The 19420-nt window shown below is 40.3% G+C and overlaps 1 protein-coding gene across 2 annotated transcripts in view; it reads left to right on the forward strand.

Annotated features, from left to right (window-relative positions):
* The window catches only part of IGF2BP3 (insulin like growth factor 2 mRNA binding protein 3), a 118949-nt gene that overhangs the window by 52918 nt on the left and 46611 nt on the right, over window positions 1-19420 (forward strand). The gene's annotated exons all lie outside the window — the stretch shown is intronic.

Below are 19420 nucleotides of genomic sequence, written 5' to 3' on the forward strand. Positions count from 1 at the left end.
TACAAGAGAAATGCGTGTCCGTGTTTTGGCATTTTTGAATCAGATGCAGAAATGGCGTATGGCTGGGAAAAAGAAAAGAGGAAGAATGTGACTCATGATGCATGAAAAAATATATTTTGCTGCACTTTTTCACAGCTCATAAGCAACAATCTAAAAGGAGAAGATGCAAAGCTTCCCTCCCCCCCCCCCCCCCCCCCCAATAATAAAAATCCATGGGTGAAAGGGTTTCTTTTGTTGGGACTCAACAGGTTGACACCCTTGCTGGGGTGGCTGCACAGCTGCTTTGTAAGCCATGGCAGGGCTCATTTGGTGAGTCTTAGGACCAGCTGCCTCCTCTAGCTGCTTTGCCCCAAGGTCACCATCTGCCGTGGCTCTTGGCATTGGCCACCATGGGCTTGGCTGGAGCTGCAGTGTGGAGCTGTGGTGCAAGAGACCGTGGGCTGCTTACATGCTTGCTGGCTGCTTTGGTCTAAGGTGCATGGGCAAATGAAGCTGTGCCTGCCACTACCAGGAGATTCTGTGTGGGAAGCCTTGAGGTCTGTTTTCACGCTCGTGTACTGCAAGTGCAGCCTCCTCGGCACGGACAAATGTTGCAGAGCATGAGCTCATTTTCATGACACTTCACACAGCTGCATGAGGCTCAACTGCTGTACCTAGTCCCCAGCTTTGTGGTCTTTCTAGCTTTTCTGGGGAAGTTATTGTTGTAAACAGGCATGTGCTTCACATATATGGTTTTGTGCTAGTGTTTCTAATGAGGGAAGAACATTACATGCTACACCAGTAATGTGCATTGCAGTCGTTATACAGATGGTCGTATTCTCACGTGGTCTGTTTCATACTAGATTTACAACTGTGTGTTCATTATTAGACTCGGAGCTGCGCACGAGTGGTGTTCATGTAGTTGCCCATGTATTTAAAGGTTACACAGATACAATTCTTGATAGTGCCTAGTAGAGAGCAGCTTGCTTTATCTAGCAGCTGACACTTGGCAAAAAAAAATCCCAAAATACTTGTTGGTGGGCCTTGGTTCTCCAAAGCCAAATAAGTAGTATTGGACCCATTTTTGAGTATCTGGAATATTTGCTGTTTCTGTCAAGAAGGGCAGGAGGGGTGCTGAGCTCTTCTGCTGACTTGTTCTGGATTAAAAAATTTAACTTTCAACATCCAAGTTGGAAAACTATGCTTTTTTTTTTTTTTTTAATCTGATAGCTTGGTGGTTTGTAACCACTGTTACAGCACAATTTATACTTACATGGGATAGTTTAGAAGTATACACAATGGAGCATTTATTCAGTTTTTATTATTATTGGCCAGTGTGAAGAGGTGATTGCATTTTAGATGAGAAAACATAATATTTCATCCTCTCCACACATAATTGACCAGTTGGAATTTTGTAATTATGGTTCTAGTTAAGCTTGCATTTGGTAACTCCAGAACTTGAACCATTTGTCTTGTTTCTAATGGTTAGAAAATGAGTGTTTAATTGAATGATTTATAGTGACTGATGTCTGCTCTTTCCTCATGGTGTAACAAATGAAGGACAAACATACAGTTAGTTTCCTGCCTGGTATGCTCATACTGCTTCTTGGGGGTGATAGGCTGGTGATGTATGCTTATGTATTGCAGTTTAAGCTTTTTGTAGCTTTAAAACTGGATTTGCAGGCTTTTCCCAAACTTTTCTAAGCAAATTTAATAACTTTATTTTTCAAAGCTGATTACAGTTAAGCATAAGGGTTTTTATAGTCTCTGCTAGCGTATCTCAGTGCATCTCTGTTACAAACTCAGGTTGTTTTCTGTTGCATTCATGGCATTGCCACAAGTGGTAAAGCGTTCTCATGTTGTCGCTTGCTGTTGCTCTGAGTGGTAAGCTTTTTATGGTCAATTCCCATTGCCATATTTATAGCCTTAAAAAAAAAAAAAAAAAAGGCAAAAATTTAATTTAAATGCAACAACAACAAAAAAAGCTGACCTCCAAACCCCTAATCCAAAAATCCAAACCTTCTCACTATCCTTTACCATTTACAGCTGTGATAAACTCCATGTAACCTTAGCATTCACCAGTTCTAGAGTTTTGTTTTCCCCTTTTCCTTCAAACCACTGTATATCTACTTGATACTTTTTCTACAAAGCTTTTCCTCTGCATTTAAGAGCTCAATAGAAAGCAGATTTTGAAAAACTAAAGGGAAAGAAAATGTCTAACCTCTTGTACATTGCTGTTTTCCTTACATATTTTGTATTTTAACTGCAAGTGTGTTTACACAGCTGTCTGCATTCATGTATGTGTTGCTCCCCCAGTATGTGAACTGTGTAATAGATGGATGATAATGTTTTGTGCCTATGCACTCACATAGAGATTTATATTAACAAATCATGTTTTGCTTTACGTCCCAGTTTCTGTCTTTTAATGCTGTTTAACTTGAACTTTATAGTTGGCTCAAACTGGGAATGAGACTAAGGAGCTTGCAAACACCTTAGTACTGTTTCTAAAGCAATAGAGAATGAAGTGCCCAGTCTAAACATTCACTTTCTGAAGTACCTTGGATGGTTTTAAAGTGAAATTTATTCAAGGATTTGATGGATATAGGCTTACTCTAAACCAGTTACTGATATATCAAATTATATTTGTAGAGGCAAGAGTTTTAGCAGATGATATTTTCCCAGTGCTGAGTGGAATGGCTGTAGGTATTTCCCTTTGCTTCACATTGTCACCTCCTTTGAGATGAACATCCTCCTCTCAGCTAGTCCTGTCACGTTGGTCTAGTTAGCAAGTGTCTGTCTGGAGCTCTGGGTTTGCTCTTTGTGTGTGTCCTGGTTTCAGCTGGGATAGAGTTAACTGTCTTTCTAGTAGCTAGTATAGTGCTATGTTTTTGGGTTCAGTATGCGAAGAATGTTGATAACACACTGATGTTTTCAGTTGTTGCTAAGTAGTATTTATACTAAGTCAAGGATTTTTCAGCTTCTCATGCCCAGCCAGTAAGAAGGCTGGAGGGGCACAAAAAATTGGGAGGGGACACAGCCAGGACAGCTGACCCAAACTGGCCAAAGGCGTATTCCATACCATGGGACATCATGTCCAGTATATAAACTGGCGGGAGTTGGCCAGGGTGGGGATCACTGCTTGGGAACTAACTGGGCATTGGTTGGCAGGTGGTGAGCAATTGCATTGTGCATCACTTGTTTTGTGTATTCCAGTCCTATTATTATTATTATTATTATTAGTTTCTTTCTTTGTCCTATTAAACTGTCTTTATCTCAACCCATGAGTTTTACTCCACCCTCCTCCCCGATTCTCTCCCCCATGTCACTGCAGAGGGGGGAGTGAGTGAGCAGCTGTGTGATGCTTAGTTGCTGGCTGGGGTTAAACTACAATGGTGTGCCATTGTAAGAAATATATGAACCACTTTGAGGGCATCTCCAGCAAGGGAAGTAAAACCCAGCTAAAACGTGACTTCCAAGGAAGACCTGAGGTCATTAAATCTTCCCACTGTCTTCTGTGAAGCTGAGAGTCTTGAAGTGTATAAAATGTTTTAATATTGGTTGTAGACAAATGCAATGGTAGACATCTTTAAGTATAAAATCTGCAGTGATATAGGAAGGGTATCTCTAGTGGTAAGTGTCTAAAAGTTGTCCATACTTAAAAAGTCTCTGGGGGTACAGACTCAATCAAACATTGGCTTAAAATTATGGAAGTGTAGCTGATTGTACCTTATGCTGGGTAAGATTACTTGTTTAGATCTTGAATAGCTCTGGTGGTGGTGATCATACAGCTGTCCATTTTCAGAATTTGGGGAGGATGTACCAAAAGTCAAAACCAACTTCAGTCAGGGATCTGATTTATTAGACCAATCTTGGTTCTGAAACCAGGTAGCTGTGGCTGTCACAGGACAAATTCTAGACTTAGTCTTCCAGATGCAGTCTTACTGTGGTGTGAACACTTGTGGTTGGACTGACTGGGCTTCAGCTGATACAGAAGGTCATTAAAAGAGGTTGAAGTCAATGCTCTTTGCATACAACTTTCAGTGTGTCCGTATTGACATTGTCCTCTTTGAAGTAGTGGGGGCAGGGGAAAGACTGCAGGTGTCTCAATATTAGGATAAGGGAACACACATACAGGGTGTGTACATGTACAAAGTACAGGGTTCAGGTCTCAGAGTACAGGGTTTCAGTGTCTCATGGTAAAATGCACATGAAGCCTGCCAGTGCATGGGGCTACTGTACATCTGTTTCAAAATTAGTCATTCTTGGTGTTTCTATCATGTTGTAAAACTTTTCCTGGTAGACCTGCTCTCAGCTGCTGATGTGAGTTCTTGTCATGCTTTTTTCTGTTTTGGCTGAGGAGTGTTTAATTTTGAATATCTTTAGGAGGCCAGTTTGAGCTGTATTTGTCAAATAGTTTAAACCTATGACAAGATGCTGAATTCAGTAAACAATATTCCATATGTCCTACCAGACTTTGAGATGTCACTTTTAAAATGAACCAATCATGAGTGAGTTGAACATTATTCATTTTACGCTAAAGCTACACAGAGTTCTTTGAGATGTGTGTGCTGTGCACACATCCCACAACCTATATTTTTATGCCTGAAGCAACTTCTCATATTGGCTTTCTCTTCTATGCTCTGAGTCCTGCTATCCTGCAAGTGGGTGGGATATGAATGAATATGTATAATATGTTGTGTGTGTATATATGCATATATACACAGAAATATATGTAAAAGATAGATATTTAAATTAAAAAAATAAAAAGTAGTAGTCAGCTGCACATATTCAAGCACAAGCAGCTGTAATCCACATCTGTAGCAGCAGCAGTGAAGACCTATGTAGGGGTGTGGAGAGAAATGGGAGGCTGGACCACCTTTGTGAATAAATCTGTTAAATTATTCTGAGGATGGATTTGCTAAGACTTATGTCTGTCAACTGCAGAAACGAGCTTGAATGTTTTTTTATGAGGTTTCTAGGAGAATGTACTAACATTGTTAATATGACAACTATATTTGTACTTGTGAAGTATTTCTGTTTTCATTCTCACATGGTATAACTGGAGGTGAGCAAAGCACTATGTTCATGTTCTTCTTGTTAACGCCTCGTTTTAGCATTTCTCTTGTATGAAAATCCAGCTGAAGGTATTGGTACCTGCACCTTAACAAGAAGCAGATAAGAAGTGGTAATGTTTATTTGTTGGCTTCTTTAAAATTAAGGACTGATTATTTATGTAACGTGTAGTCACAGATTTAGTCAAAGTGCAGGTAAATCAGGGTTCTTTCTTCCAGAATTTGGGCAGAGATCTCAAGTTATTTTTTCCTGATAATTTTTTTTTGTCTGAAGGTATAAAAATACCACAAGCACTGAAGATTTTAATGGTAGTTGTAATGCAGTCAAAACAGTGAGGAACATAATCTTGTACGGGCATCATTGTTCAGAGACTCAAGTTCTCTATCAGTGGCAAGTGAGCACTTCACTTCTCTGGCTAGTCATTGAAAAAAAACCTGACTTAGCTAACTTTGCTTTTTTACTTAAAAAAAGGGGGAGGATGGAGAGGAGAGAGAGGAGAGTGATTTCTGCTTGTTATTGCTTGGTTATCTCATATTAGATCCCTGCAAGTACTATCCCCTGCTCTTGTAAACCTACTGAGGAAATAGCTTGTGTCCTTAAGTTTTAGGCAAGACTCACAGAAGGAAAACAAACAAACAAGAAAACATAAACAAAAAAAAAAGCACTGCAGTGAGTATTGAAGTGAGTTCAAGGGAATGATTGCCAGAGTGGAACAGTTGGTCCATCAGTCACCAGAAGGTTGGTCTCTTTCTCATCTAGAACTAGGTTGCTGCCATTTTTGTGTGTGTCCATCCCTGCGATGATTCTTCTGAAAGGGGCAAGAACCAACCCCCCCCGACATACTGAAAGTGAAATTTGCTTGTCTCTGAGCACACAGAAATGAACATAAAACGAACCCTTTTTATAAGTTTAACCTCAGAAGACTCCAATTGACTGAAATTGGATATCAAAGACTGTGTATCCAAATGGCTGCCAGAAAAAGGAGGGTCCAAGCTAAGTTTTGAAAGTTAAGTTTTTCTGTGGTAATGCCTGGTGTGCACTTCAGGAGCAGTGTGATAGCCACTGCTGACCCAGGTTAAGGGATGCCCTGCATTGTGTTGATGGGAGACAATACAAGGAACGAAGCTGGTATGTCTCCTTGTCACCATCTATTCATATTTTCAGAGCGTTAACCCTGAGGGGATTCCTTTATTGTACTGGAAAGCATGAGAGTCTTTATTAAACATAAAGAGGACACACCCTGTGCATGTTGTAGTACGTAGAGGCAAATTGTGTCTGCCTTAATTGTGCTTTTGTTCCTGAACACCCCCCCAACCCAGGCTGGAGGGTGACAAAAGGAATGTCTGGGCTGTTTTTTCCCCCTTCTAGGAAAAGCTAATATAATCATCAAAATATATTTAACTGTCTGCCTCTTTCTTGTGAAAGCTCACTGTTGCAGATAAGGTTACATGCAGAAGTCTTCCTGCATGCCAGTTGGGAGTAACAGCAGATAACTTGGAGCCCACAGCTAAGATGAGCATGTTGGAGTGTCTGTTTACAAATCAAATATCGGCCTGGCATGGCCTGCCCTGGCAGCAGAGCTGCGTGCGCGCTAAAATTAAAGAGGAGGCTGGAAAGGGAGACATTCCTCATGTTCTGGGCTGGTCTCATTGGTTCAACAGCATGTACCACTACTGCGCTGCTGGCATGGTAGCCAGCACAACTACAGTAGCACATTGTGCGCTGGTGGGTAAGAGCTCAACAATAAGGGACTGGAAAAGACCGCTTTCCATAGAGAGGTTTTTAGAAGGCTGAATATTACCAAAATAATTTCACAAAGCTATATAATCTGAAAAGCAACTGAAGTGACTGCCCTTGATCTGCTGCCAGACCTCATAGGGGTATTGCTTTCCACAGGCTACTGCAGAACTCAGCCATGTTACCCCATCCCATAATTTATTTTTTTTTTCTTTACCATAGCTGAGCTTACTATTTATGCTAGTTTGAAAGTTAAGCATGCTCTTGGGTAAGCAGAGGGAAAAGTGATTTTACTGTTGCTATGTGGAAGAATGGCCAAATGCTTGCATGTATTTTTGGGGTGGTACAGAGTGTTTAGATTTTACATTCTAGCAAAGGGTGTTCAGGTTTCTAACCCAGCCTCCGGGGCTGGCAGTAGCTCTTCTAGTGTTGTCGTCCCTCCTGCCAGGGATGTTGTGATGTCCTGGAGGGGACAATATGGCAGCCTCTTGATCTAAACCTCTCAAATCCATTTAAAGTCAAAGACCTTAAAAAATGTTGGTAAAAGGTCTCCAAAGCAGTGGGACTTTTTCTCTTTTAAAGTAAAAAAAGCATCTGGAAATGGGATGTCCTTGGCTTCTCCTCCTGCCTTGCAGTTAGGAGCAGTAAGTTTGCAGAAAGGTGTTGTTTGTAGTCCTTCCAGGAGCTGTGCTGGCACAAATTCCTGTTCTTCATGTTCAGTGTCCATATTTTATTTAGTGCTACTGACACATTCTTGTTGCTTATTGGGAAGTTTGCTTCTAGCTTCATGGGGGGAGAGGGTGGTTTGGGTGTTCATGTTTGTTTTCTTGGCATTTTAAATATTTCTTGTCTCCTCTGGGGTGCTGTGCTGTATGTCTTGTAGTCATTATTCATAATTTAAGAACCTGTCTTTATAGTAGAACATGTGCAACGGGCCTATCTTTATTCAGTCAACTCTTGTCTGAAGAGCATCTTGGAGCACCTCTGTGCTGAGCATAGCTCTCCCACACTTTGTTAGAGGGTCTTGCCTGTCATGCTTCTGCTTTGTGTTTTCTCCCCGCACCCCCCTTCAAGTATCTGGGTGATGAAAATCATGTCATCAGTGTTTTTGTCTCATGCTTTCCAGCTTCAATGCTTCTTATGTGTGGCTGTTTCTGTCTGCTGAACTGTTTCCATCTCCCTGAAACCAAGCATTGGTGTGTACATGTGACAGTATGTGGTTATACAAGAGTGTATTAGTTGATTTCTGAGGCTTTTGCTACTGCTTGTCTCCATCTCTCTCTCATTTATGTTAATCCTATGTTCCCCTTATACCCAGAAGCTGCTCTTGTGTGGCCACTGACCTGGGATCTTGATCTTCCTATCTGGTTCCTTCCCTGAACTCATTGTGATGCAGATTGTCCCTAAACTCTGTCCAGATTTTGGGAGAGTTTTCTTTCATAATGCCCCTCATATTTTAGAAGCATCTCTAGTACTTATTACTCCCACAGTAGCTGGTCACTTCCCCTACATCCTTTCCTACACACGTAGATCCACTTCCCTGTGAAACCTCTCCTGGATACCTCAGCCTCGCTCTTCATCTCCGTTCCCAGAAGCCCAGGCAGCGGCTGGGCCACCACTCCTTGGGTCGCTGGTGTGACCTCCCTGGTCTCCCAGCCAGGCTACACTTCCTTCAGCACTCAGGCTGCCTGTTCTTCATTTCTATGGCTAGGCAGTAAGGAAAGCCTGCTCCACCCTTCTGGAGCAGGCCAGGCTGGCTGAGGACAACCTTGAATTTCAACCAAAAGATCAGGTGGATGTTCCCTGCAACCCCTCCTTCCCCATGTGGCTGTTGCGCCCACTGCCTACACCTTGCAAGCCCTTTGAGGCAAGGTCCACCCTGTCTTGAACTGCTTTCGTTATGTGCATCTGCTGTTTAATGCAAGAGGTGTGTACTGCAAATAGTTTGAAATAAAATTTTTTCCACTGCTCCAGTGGTCCTCTACCACCGCTCTCTGCGTCTTCTTGCTATGCTCAGCTCTGAATAGCACATGTTTCATTCTCATCCAGATGCCAGGAACAGGCATTTAAGAGCTGTGGCTCCCTAAATATTCAGCAGGCGAATAACCAAGATTTCTTAGTTCCTCTTACACCGCCTCCTCTTTCTTCTCATGTCAATAGCAAAGCACTGAAGTACTCTTTCCCTCTGTGCCTAAAAATCTAGTTCCCCTTCTGTTGGGCTGAGCATTTTGCTATGAATCAGTGAAAAATCAGAATGAAGTGTACATTCATACAGGCGTATACAGGGGATTTACACTCCCACTTCCCTTATTTTAAACAGTGCTGGCTTTTTAAATGTCAAAAAATTTAAATTTTAGGCTTTTTAAGGAGAACAAATTGTTTTGAAAAGGGGAGGTATTTTATCGTATAGTAAATGTGAAACTGGTAAATAGTATACAATTTGTCAGTGCCCTGCAGTATTGTTCACTTTTAATTTATTACTACTATGGATGTTTTTGATTCATGTTCAGGGGAATATTGTTGTAGTGAGTTAAATTACTTTTAGTGGAAGATAGCTTGTGGAGCTGCTTAGAGAGCAGCAGTGAAACAGGACTGGAGCCATTTACCTGAATACTTGCAGTGCCTGTTTCAGAGCATAAGAAAGAAGTTGCATTGAAATTGAGTGTCTAGGTTTCTGGAAAATAACAGGTTTGGGTTTTTTGTGTGTGTGGTTTTTAAGTCTAGCACCTGATGTGCTAAGCTTAGATGCTTGCACAACAGTGACTTTTGCAAAGGACAACTCTAATGGTTTTTTAGCTGTCTTGGACAGAGCTGATTATTTAGTTGAATTGAAAACTTGGCTATAAAATGTAAGGCAGAGACTTAGGACTAAACTTTCCTGTGGGGCTATTGGAGCCAGTAAGCATAGAGAAGACTTCTGCTGCATTTTATTTGGTTTCTTGTGCTTTTCGCAAGTAGGCCTAAGGAATAGCAGGCGATTTAACTGTGTTCCAGGCAAGATATTCTCTTTAAATAAAAGAACAACCACCCAAAAACTTATATCTTCCATGTTAGTTGCTAGCCCCTTTTTGCTCTATGAATTCTAGTGATTGTGAGGAATAAGGGTATTTCAGTTTTCAGGTCTGTGCAATTATAGAGTATTAACTACTGCATAGCAAGCGGAACAGTATAAACTTGTCTCCTTTATGATTGCATCTCTTCTGTTTTCCCTTTGTAAGAAGGGAGAAAACCTATTCTAATTTCATTAATAATGAGGCTGTACAATAAACTTCAGGGTCAGAGAGCTTGCTGGTGACTGAATACATCCTGCAAGGTTGTGAATGGGAAAACTCCTTCCACCTCTTTGTAGAAGGCTCTGAATGCAAATAGCTGGAAGTAGAGATCCCCTGAACCATGTTAGGTGTAGTTAACTCATTTAACTATAGCTGTTCTTGAATTGTTTCAGTTATCTTACTTGTCGTTTGATTGCTCCTTAAAAATTGACGCTTAAAAGTAATTTATAGTCTGCAAGCTGTCAGCTAGCACTCAGCATTCACACTGTGAATTGTTTTGTTTGGTTATATATAGGTCAAATGGTATTAGCATAGTGCATCTATTGCAATCTTAATTTCTAGTTCAGATAATTGCATTCAAAAGTTTGTGTTTTTTTGTAAACATCCTCTTAAACCTTACCTTTCGGGTTAGTGTGTGAGTTGGTCATAATGCTGGGATACTTTAAGCTAGACTTGGAAATCTCATAGATCTTGGTAAATGTGTACTTAACAGAATTTCACAATAATATCTTAACTTTTATGGTTTTTTAATAACCTGGTTTTGAGTGTTTTAAGAATGCATACTTTTATTTTTATGACTATCTGAATGATTAGATAGCTGCTAGTTAATGTGTTTTATCACAAATTTTCTACACTAAAAAATCCTGTGATTCCCCTTTGCTTCAAGGTTCATGTTTCTACAGCTTGAATGGTTTGCACTTAATTGTTGGTGTTTGCAAAGCTCTCATCTCTGCATTAGCACTGCAGAGACCTTTACTGTAGATTTTATTTTAACCTGATTCTGCAGCTCAAAGTGATTCAAATACTTGAAGGTGGTGTTCTTGCTCTACCAAGATCTCTCCTCCTTTCTGTAAAGTGTATATAACTGGTGTTTTTGTCTGACCCCAGGCTTGAATTCTTGTGTCCCACTCCAACCTCCTCTACTTCTTTCAGTGCCCAGTCCCTGCAGTGAGGACTAGATAAGGTTGTCCCCTTTCCTCCCCTCTCCCTGAAAATAGCCATACAAAACAGGAGAGGTGGGTTAAGAACAACTTGTTTTTTCCAGCTGTTGTAATGACTTTAGCAATTTCAGGTGTAGCTGTTACAACTACTCAAGTGACTGAGCTGCCCCATGTGTTATGAGGCTGCTACTGATGATCTGCATTCAGATACTGGAGTTTGCCATGCCAGTATAATAACTAGGGAGGTCATGTAGGTGACATGCACTGACAGCTCAAGGGAAAGTTTTGTATAAGAATATCCAGCAACCCACCCATGCGTCTCCTAAGCCTCTGTAAATGCAGATAACAAGTTCCTCCCTTCAATAGTCTCTTGTGTTTCAGAGACTCCTTTTTTAGAGGCCAAACTTACTCTTAAATGTCTGGTCCACAGCAGTGCTGTCCCTTAGTAGGACTCCTGGGAAGCCAAATGCATGGCATGCATCCTATAGATGACCAATTTAAAAAGGGCGAAGGGGAATCCTGTAAATATAACTCAAGTAAAATGCTTCAATCTTTTTATAGATTTTTCCTGGTTATAAAGAGATCGAAGATATTAATGAAATGGTTGTTAAGGACTTATCTTTTTCCTAAAAGCTTGTCATCTTGAGTTTTGTGCACAATAGAGGGAATGTCTCAGATGTGATCTCCATCTGAGTTCTAATATACTTCACTTTTATCTGCGCTAATCTGTGAACTAAATCCATTTGACAGGATTTTCCTCTATGATTCCTTCTATAATTTTTAGATAGTTATAAGAGATCCTAGAGGAAATGCTTAATGTTAGAATATGGGAAAACCTTCCCAGGAAAGATTTCCCTGGTATCAAGCACTGACTTGGCTTTGTTTCTACAATGTGCCAGCATACCTGTGCCAGAAAGAAATTAATTTTTTTTTTGTAAGTGTGGCCTCTTCATGAAATTATCCTTGTGCTCTTGTCAAGAGATTTCTTGGAACTTGTAATTGTTGATTGCTTCCAAAAGATGATTCAAAAATTGATTTTTAGTCTGACAGATTTCTATTATAGTTGCAGGTTTCTAAATTTACAGAAGTCTTTTTTTTTTTAAATGAATGAACTATTATTATGTTGAAACTATTATATCACACTAGCATCCACCTTGTAGAGCAGTAATGAAGTGGCATCAAGACTTCTTAATAGCTACAGAAAATAGCTTCCAGAAGTGCCTTTTTCACACACGCACGTGCACACATACAGAGAAAATGTATAGCAGAAGTACAATTCTCCCTGATAAATCTTCCAATTAAAAAGAATGCATTTCCTTTAATGATATAGAGTTAACAAAATTGGGAGGACTGAAAGGTTGAGGGGGGGAAGGAAAAACATAACCATTTCCTTTCTGTTTTTCATGGCACTGAGCAGGACATTGCAACTTGCACTGTAGGGCTGAGCAGCAGTCTTCCTGACAGAGACCACTGCTGGATGCCTGTGTGGGAAGGTGTTGAAACTGTCATTTAAAGCACCAGTTGTATTTCAATATAGTACTGTGAGTAAAACAGAAAATTCAACCTTTATCCCCATTTTCCAAACATTCTTCTAAAATTTGCTGGCTCCCTTGCTTTTTGTGTTGTCCATCATTTAATCAAAGTTGGGCAATGGATGCTCACTGGATAGCAATGCTTTTATAGCTTTTTTTTTCTTCCCATTGGCAAACTACAAATGAGATTGTAGAAGTAGTGGAGAGTGTTTCCACTTAAACTGGCCGCCTCAATGTGAGAGGAAGCAGATGAACATGAGCTAGTGTTGCTGCTGCTTCCCACTACGTTTCACAACACCCATCTGCCAGCCCGGCATGTGATCCTCCCCTCACGCTGAGCTGCAGAAATGTCCTGGTAGCCCGTCAGCGTGGGGAGGAGGGGGCCCCAGCAGTGCCCATGAGGAGGTCCTAGGAACAGGGATTAGCTGTGTAAAACAGTAGTTGCTGCCTTTAAGGACCAATCTGCATGACGGTGCTTTTTAATTTTCTGGAAATAAGGATGGGTACTGAATCAGGAGTGTTTGCATTAGTGCAAACCTGGTTCATAAACTCTGACATTATCTGATACTGCTCTTGAAGTTACACCTTTAGCGTGAGGAGAGAGGAGATTAATAAAGTATCGTAGCAGATATTGTGTGCTGCTTAATTATATTCAGATAATGTTGCATAAATACTTATTTCTATGTTTTCATTTAATTTAGATGAAGGGTGAATAGAAGCTGCCAATTTGGCCATCTCTACATGATTCGTTATTTCATAATACCTGTATCATATTCCCTCTCTCTCTTTTCCAAACTGAATTATCCTGCTCCCTTTAATCTCTTTTTGAAGGAGGCCACCCATGCATCTAATAAGTTTTGGGTGTTTTTTCTTTTTTTTTCCCCTTTCTCTAAACTTTTCTCAAATAGTCTTTTTTTTTTTAAATCTTGGAGACCATTTAATGTCATTTGTCGGCCTTGGTACTATGATTTTTAAAATATTTTTTTTTCAATCCCTTACCTCCTTAGTGTAATGCACACTAATCTTTCCTCTCTATCGCACATCCAGACTATTTCCAGCTTAGGGTATAACATGGGAACATGGAAGCACACAAGATCTTTTTGCCTGCTGCATTCGGTACCTGGGCTAACTTTGTAGCACAAAAATTTCTTTTGCAATTTCTTCTATTTTCAGAGCTTCATTAGAATACTTTCTCTGTGAATGTTTCCATTGTATGAATTTTTATTTTAAAAAAAGGAGGGAGAGTGAGTTCTGATGCTGGTCTTCATCTGTAATGGTTTACCACGTTGCTTACACTTGTTGGATTCCTCTTAATTGTTTCTTTAGAAGCTAACCTTCTTCCATCTGTAAATTATGCTGTAAATTATACTTTGTGATTTTTGACTTAACAGGACCTGCCTTAAATCTGCTAAATGTTGTTCTTGAATACTAGTGTGGTTTTAAAGCATATAGTCCTCTTTCTGTTATCTTTTTATTTTATAAACGTAGGGGGGTGTGTGTGTATACACACACAAATTCAAATGGTCCAGCAGTACTGTCTTGAAATACTTATAAACACATGTGATACGTGAAGTTGGTTACAACAGTTGTAGTCATGGTTGCATGTGATGCTCTAGCTGAGACCTATTTTCAATTGCTTTATATCTTTTGCATAAATTGAAACACCAAAGTTGGAATAGTCCACAGTATCCCTTACCTCCTTATTTTTTATTTGAGCATTTCAGATGTGCCAAAACGAGAGCGAGTGTTTGTTCTTAGCAGTGTAGGGAGGGACGTTGGCTCAGGCTGGGGGATGGCTCTGCTGTCAACTAACAAGTCCAGCGTGTGCAGTGAAGATGACTTGTCTGTAAGAGTCGTGCCCCAGTTACTCACCACACACTTTCTTAATTTTGTAGCAAGTTGAGGACTTTCAGGAAGACAGACCCCTTTGGTTAGGGGAATTGAATGCTGCCATGGCAAATTGAAATCCGCATCTTCTAGTCTTTGGTGCTGGGCAAACTATTTAAGTGGTAGTTGCCATTAGTTGCTAACAGTGTGCCTAGTCTTCAGATTGTCTCATGTGACGAGCCTCAGGTCTCTCTTGCAGAAGAGCTGTGTTCTCCTTGCTACTGAAAGTGGCTTTGAAGCTGTGCTTTGAACACACAGACGTGCTGAGCACTGTGGAAAATCAAGCCCGTGGTGTCCAAATTGGTCGCTCAATTAGTAGTTCCTTTTGACAATTTTGGCTTTGCTCTCTGTGGTTCAGCTTTACGTTCTTAAAACCCTGGTAATGCCACCTAAACAGAATTGTATTATAGGGTAAACTTATTAATAGTTTTGAACATTTGGATATAACTGTAAGTTCCCAGGAGAAGAATTCACTCCAGGGTTTGTATGGGATGTGGTAAATAAGCCAGAGTTATTGTTTTCAGGCGCTGCCTTTCTGGTGTGTGCAAACAATGACTTCAGCAGCTTCCAGACTTATTTTTCTGATTCTTCCAGACTATGGTCATGGTTTCATGAGACAGTAAGCTGGGTATTGGAGGGCCTACAAGATGAAAAACACCATCACCACATGCTGCAATGCATTGGGCCATTGCAAACTGGTGTTGCCTATTCAAATGCCTTCATAAAGTTTTGGAGAAATAATTTTGTCCTGGCAGACTATGTTCTGGGTTGGGTACTCCATGTCCATGCTGCTTTTACAAGGGACCTACATGCTCTGACCTTCTTTTGATGAAAATGGGTGAAGCTGCTGTTCTTGCGCTCTGGCTGGTGGGCTGGGAGGTGTGCCAGGAGACCTGGTGTCAAGCTCACTGGTCTGCCATGGCCTCCATGCAGGTGATGCAACATTATCCAATTACACCTTCAAAAAATGGCTGTTTCTTCAGGGATTTATTAGGAGCTTCTTCATATTTAATTTTCTCCGTAAAGCTATGCTAGCCCTCTGTTGGGGATGTGGCTTTTACCAACAAAAAGACTGTGCCTAACTGAAGGCGCTTTGAAAAACCTTTTTAATGTTGTCTGTTGTCAGCGGCTGATGGGGCTGGGAGAGTGATGGTGGTTCTGCTGAGGTCTTGTTTCAACAAAGTAAAAAATATGCCAGCTCTGCTTGCACTGTGCTGCGTTAATATAATTAATCTAAAATTACTTTTTTTTGTGGACCTAAATATACTGACAGAGCACTTGAAGTGTGCAGATGGCATTAGTGGTTCAGCCAGGCTTGCTATCTTGGAGTGATATCAGCATTGCTCTGCACCCCCCCCCCCCCCCCCCCCCTTCCTTACCTGGGTCTTTTGTTTTCTTTCACCCCACCTCTCCTCTTTTAAATCAGAAAGATGCTTGCACTAACAACTTATTCTCTTTCCTCATATTGTTGCCTGACTCTTTTTTCCCCTTCTTTTTCTTAAATCACCCAGAACACTGAAAGTCTTTACAGCCAAAAATTTCCACGTGGTCTTTTACTGAATGACCCTAATTCTCCTGTCTTTTTTTCTGCTTCCACTATTTGTGATTTCAGTGGTGTTGTCTAATTTTAACTCCCAATCAACGTGCCAGGAGTCATGGAGTTCTAATGGATTTACTCTATGTGAGTGGAGAAAATAACTGTAGGTTCTACAGCACCATTCAAAGTTCCCATTGATAAGTGTGTGTGTGTGAGAAACAGTAAGGAAAACTGTGCTTATGGACCAGATGTCTTGAGACTAATTTGCTTATGGTGTAGGGCAGAAATCCTACAGCACTGTAAGAAGAGGTGTATGAAATAGTCTGTTATGAAAGTGCAGAAAACAACTGCTCTGGTTTGTTCAAAGGTGCTACTTATAAACCTGTGAAATCTGCATAAGAACCAGGATATTTTAATGTGTGCTTCAAGCTCTCTGCTCTACTGAAGAGTAATGTTTCCTTGTTTCTTTTTTCCTTGTAAAGCAGCCTTGATTTGTGGGGCTTGATGTAGGGTAATGCTGTTTATAATGAAGTCAGAATTCGCTTTTAGAGCCTGATGAATGAAAGTCCACAGTATAAGACTGCAGCTTTTTGTGAGAGAGACATCTGTGCTATAACAAGAGCAGGAGACCCAATTTAGACAACTGCTAGAAGGAGAGCTCAAGAAAAGGAAAGACTTTTTTTCTAGCTTAGATTAAATATTTGTACAAATAAACTTTTCTTTTCAGCTGCTCATCAGAATTGCTGCTGCACCACCAACTTGGCTTTGAATTTTGTTCTGATTGCCCAACAAGGCTGTACACGAAGAGTGTTACGGAAGAGCAGCTTAAACAAAACATGTTTGTTTTGCAGCAGAACTAGAGGCTTTGGGCTAGAGAGAAAAAAATTTGGGGAGAGGGAAAAGACAGTGCAAAGAGAAATATGAACAAATTAAGGATATGAATAGAAACTGGCTGTTGCAGTAAATACATGTGAAGCAAGAAACATGCAGGAGTTGAGTTCTGTGTTTTGAAAGCGAGTTACAACAGAGGATCTGGCTTTGAATACAGTCACAATGACTTCTCCCAACTGGATCAGTTGGTTCACTTAAAAGTGTTCTTACCCATGAAGCTTGCTCCTCGCACACACATGCATATACCCCAACTGCTGCTGAAACTTTTTTACTAGTGCTCTTTAAATACAATCTGGTAAAAGGCTACCTCTGTGGTGTTGATCACACTTGAAACCTTGCTTCATGAGAGTGATGGTGATGAAAATGCAAGTGTCTACTGAGGACAGTGCTGCAGAGAGCAAGTGTCTTTGACCCAAGAGGATTGTTTTTCATTTTGGTTAAAGAAAGCTCCCATCCTTCGAGGAAACTTCTCATAAATCTGTTTGGTAAAGCAACTCTTTTAAGAACATGGGAATTCAAATCACTTGGATTAAAGCCCAGATGGACACCATCTCTGAAATGGCTGTGAAGAGGATTAAGGAGCAGCGTAAGTGGAGAATTCTTGGTGAAGAGGGGTGGGATGCCGAATGTGCCATCCTGGGCTATTCCTCAGCATTAACAGCAAAGGAACCTTTTGGTTCTTGGGCTTCTTGGAGCAGATGCGAGGCTAGTGTGTTGAGAGGTTTTTGATGGCTGATCAGAAACGTGCTGAAAGTAGTAGTTTTTAGAGAGAATGTAGCATCTTTAAAAAGTTGCGTGGATTCAGGTTTAAAGTGTTTCTTTTCTTCATGAAGCTGGCAACTTTAATATGTGGGTCTTAATGTAAAGGTATGCTTAGCCAAGAATATAAATTTAATATGGAAATAACTTACAAAATATTAATTATTATCCAGCAACATTTTGTGGTACCTCTGGTATTCCAGCTTTGCTCTTTTCCTGTATGAATAAGGATGAAAATGAAATTCTGTGATTTTGAAGTAATGCAGCTTTGGGGCAGAGTGGGCATGAGCTGGTGGTCCGCACAGTTTAAATGTAATAAAAATTTATCTTAAGTAAAGATGTTAGCTCACACTTTAGTGTGGTCTGCTGTGTGTGGGTGTTGATATACTGTAGGGACAAAGAAATTGCTTTATCAGACTAATGAACTCTTCAGTATCCTATTTCAAGTAAACATCTCAGAATGGATCTCTAAGCCAGGGACTTGCTTTCCTTTTCTTGTTTTAAAACTCTGACTCCACCTGTGATTCTGTTCACCTGCTGATTTCAGTGGAGGCACAATTACCACTTAAGCTGTCTATGAAAGAAGGCTTTGTGGTGACTCTCCTGGCTTGTGTGGAAGTATGGCCACAGACCTGCAAGACCTTGCAACTCTCCCACTCACCTGTGCCAACATTTCAATTGTCTTAAAAGGATCTTCCAGAGACTTTTAATTTATTTTAATCCCCTGGAGCATCTCTGTTTCAGTAATATTTAGTGAATTTCACAGCTACCTTTTCCTTAGGTAGTCAGATCTGTCAGATCTGAGGATTGGCAGAAAAAATATTTTTTAGAGGGTGGAAAAGGCAAACTCTCAGACTAGGCTAATCTCTACTTGTAGGAGGAGAGGACAATTAACAAATTGTCTATGAAAACAAAACAGTTGTCAAGAAAATTTACTAGACCCTGTACAAGAAGGATGGGGAAATTCTGCAGTTAGTAGTAGCAATGCACTGCTCATACTTGGTGAGCAGCGCATTGCCTTTTAAATACATGGTTTGAAATATTACCTTTGAAATGTCTGTGTGCAATTTCAATTTTAGTAGGTGGTAAAAATTGGAAATTATACTGATTTAAGTTGTCATTAGGTTTGGGCAGATAAACTGCGATTTATCTTAATGTCTTTTAGATTGTAGTAAAAGTATATGGTACATTAATAAATTATAATTTTGAATTCTTAATCTCATGAGGATGTAGAGTCTGAATTTTACATTTTTAGGGACTGGGGTTTTGTGCACACTCCGTTGCTGGTTGTAGCAAGTGGAAGCATAAAGGGTACTGCAATGAGAAGCTGCACAGATGTGTTTTTATGCCTACTGCTTTCCTTCTGTCCTTGCTTCCTTGTTTCCTTCCTTTCCCAAAAGGGTTTCCTCCCTTTCATACTGACATTTTGCCCTAAGAGACTAACTGAAGAGAAGAATGGTACTTCAGTCACAGAAGAGATTGCAAGCTTACTTTTTCACTTCTTGGTGTAAATGCTGAACTTCTGGAGCATCATTTTAATTCTTGAGTCAAAACGTTAGGATGCAATAAAACACAATTATGTACTTCTGTGCTAGTTACTGCCTCAGTCACTGTCTTCTGGAACATTATTTCTTACCAGGAAGAAAATAAAGTATACACCATGTGAATTTTAGAAGTGATACAACTGTGTGTTTTACTAGAATATTCTGACACCTTGATTTTCCTAAAAGTATCATTGATTCTTGCCCCTTCTTCATCCTCTATTTGACTAGAATAAAACAAATTTATGCCAGGTAAAACTACTTTATTTGG

The sequence above is a fragment of the Accipiter gentilis genome, chromosome 4, assembly GCF_929443795.1.
Source record: "Accipiter gentilis chromosome 4, bAccGen1.1, whole genome shotgun sequence".
NCBI lineage: Eukaryota > Metazoa > Chordata > Aves > Accipitriformes > Accipitridae > Astur > Astur gentilis.